This window comes from Oncorhynchus nerka, linkage group LG27, assembly GCF_034236695.1.
Source record: "Oncorhynchus nerka isolate Pitt River linkage group LG27, Oner_Uvic_2.0, whole genome shotgun sequence".
Classification (NCBI taxonomy): domain Eukaryota; kingdom Metazoa; phylum Chordata; class Actinopteri; order Salmoniformes; family Salmonidae; genus Oncorhynchus; species Oncorhynchus nerka.
Window position 1 is genome coordinate 38210012 of NC_088422.1, and position 3144 is coordinate 38213155.

Sequence of the window (3144 nt, forward strand, 5' to 3'; positions counted from 1 at the left end):
TTTTCTTCAGTGGGATTTATCGGCGGATGGCATCCAACGTTATGGTGCATTACCGCCACCTACTGTACTGGAGTGTGGGCCAGCGACAGGGAGAAACTAAATCCTACCTGTCAGCCCCGTTGCTCTTAATAAAATATATACAATATTTGAGACTATATCTAATGACGTTCAACTCAATATACCCTTTAAACTAATTTCCTGTATCCCCTTCTCTCTCATACTAGATCTCAACCTCTCTATTCCCCCCTGATACTGCCCACACTGTAGCAATACATGCTCCACAGTTTCAGTTTCCTGGCAATAATCACATTTTCCTGTTAGATACTTTCCTATCACATTTAAGGTCTTATTCAACTGGCTGTATTACCACCCTTACTCTTGTAAAATTAGCCTCCTCTCTTCTGTCCCTTCCTGCCGTCCTCCCCTTCCTCTGTACATGAAATAAATGCCTGCCTATCAATCTCCTGCCATCTCTGCAACATCACTGTCCATATCAGTCTTTTTTCCTCTGCCTTGGTCATTAAAACTACAACCTCAACATCCCCATTACTAAGTGCTTGTTTAGCCAGTACATTAACTGCCACGTATCCTTCCACCCCCACATGGGCTGGAACTGAAGTAAATCTTATCTGTACTCATTTGTCTAATCCTGCAATGGGTTTGTAGCACCTCATTCAGCAGGTATTGTATGCTATGTGAGCTAAACGACTGGAGACTCACTGTACATTAATCAGAGCAAATAACTACCCTGTCTGGTTTGACTTCCTCCACCCACTGCAAGGCCAACAGTATGGCCATAAGCTCTGCCGTATATACAACCAGATGATCTGTAATATGTTTCCTGACTGCCACACCACATTCCTGCACTACAAATTCTGACCAAGTGTTTCCTGTCCTTGGATCTTTTGAAACATCTGTGTAAATAGCCACAAAATTCTGATACACAGTATCCAGACATCTCAAACAAATCAGATGGATCAACACCCTATCTTTCTGTCATCTCTCCAACACTTCTAGATCAACTACTGGAGGTGGAAGTAGCCATGGTGGATTTACAGGAATAGCTACAATTGAACTAAACTCCCTTCCACACAACCCCATCTCCTTCGCCTGGGTATTACCCACCCACCCAAAGCTTGTATTCGGTCTTCGCTCGTGTTCCCAGCATGCCTGTAAAATCCCTTTCGCAGGCTGAGACACCCCATGTCCTTTTAGGCGGACCCAATAATTCATTGCCAACTGCTGTCTCCTAATCTGCAATGGCATATCCCCCATCTCCACCGGGAGTGCAGATACTGGGGAGGTCCGAAACGCCCCACTACATATTCTAAGTCCTTGCCCCGGTATGACATCTAGTCTTTCCAATGAAGTCCGGGCTGCCGAACCATATGCTGTACTGCCATCGTCTCCAAGTTTTTCCTATATTACCTCAAGCATACCTCATCTCCCACCTTCCTCCTGCTAAAGAACACTGTCTGAGTTTACGCGACAGAGAACCTGAATTCCCACATTAATTCCCACCGCTCTACCTACATCACTTGTTTCCTTTACCTTCCTGACTATGGCCCATTTCTTCCCCTCTTCCATAAGGCCCCATCTTCTGCAAATAACCTCCCAATATCCATCCTTAACTGAAAGTAAACATAATTGATTATGATTGAGAACATAGGACTAATCACGCTCCCTGCGGTGTACCGTTATCCACCAGGTAGATGCCTGATAGACTTCCCCACCCTCACCTGGATAGACCTTCAAACAGGAAATCCTTTATCCAGTTGTACGTTCTTCCTCCTACCCTCATAATATCAAGCTTGGTTAAAACTCCTCCTTCCACATATCTAATGCCTTTTCCACATCAAAATAGACAGCTACAACAGTCTCCTAATTCACCTGAGCCTTCTGACCTCTGATTCTAAGCAGAGAACTGGGTCCATAGTTCCCCCACTCTGATGTGATGATACTAGCTCTCCAGAATTAAGTTAACCTCTTCGTAATCATACGTTCCATAATCTTACATACATGTGATGTTAAAGCTACTGGCAGATAGCCTGTTAGCCTTGTTAGGTCCTTCCCTGGCTTCCGGATTGGTACCACTACTGTCTCCTTCCAACTGCCTGGTAGTTTCCCCTTCTCCCATACTCTGTTGTACAACACCAATACCTTTTTTTTCCTTTCCTTTATTTAACCAGGCAAGTCAGTTAAGAACAAATTCTTATTTTCAATGACGGCCTAGGAACAGTGGGTTAACTGCCTGTTTAGGGGCAGAACAACAGATTTGTACCTTGTCAGCTCGGGGGTTTGAACTTGCAACCTTCCGGTTACTAGTCCAACGCTCTAACCACTAGGCTACCCTGCCGCCCCAACCTTATAAAGTGCATCATCACCAAGATGGGAAAACATAACATAGCACATCTCATCTTTCCCAGGTGAAGTTAACCCAACCTTACCTTTTGGCCTTTTCACCTCTGCCATTGTAACTGGTGCATTCAACACATCATTTACATCCTCCTATCCAGCACACTCCTCTCTCGTTCTCTCTCTCCCCCTCCTCTGACAAATTTGCCTAGCTATGCACATGGACAAGTGCCTTCCCACTCGTCAACACTGGATAATCCCACTCCCTTCTGACCCCACTCATCCTCTTAATCATCCCCCACACTTCTCCCACAGGTGTCACCCTTCAAACGAAGCCAACATGACCTTTGTCTGACGAATAGTTCTCTTCACCAGAGACTGCTTATACTGAATCAGATGTTGGAAGTTATGTCCTTTTCAGTACTCTAAATGCCCCGTTCCTACTCCTCACCATTGCCCCACTCCTCTGTCCACCACGGGACTGCTTTCATCCTCCCTGAACTCTTAGGTATAGCTTCAGGAGCTTCCCCCACTAACGCTTTTCTCACCCAGTTATTCATACTATCCACATCCCCTCTCATATCCACCCGAGCCATCACCTTCTCATTCAGCTCCTGAAACTGATCTTACTTCGCCCTTACAAACACCCACATGCCTGCTCCATCCACTGACACCTCCGGCCTACTGTGCATACTATGGGGTAATGATCAATCCCTACTGTCAACTCCTCCCATAGAGATTCATACCATCGCACTAGATACCAGAGGTCCAAGGCAGACACTTTCCCTG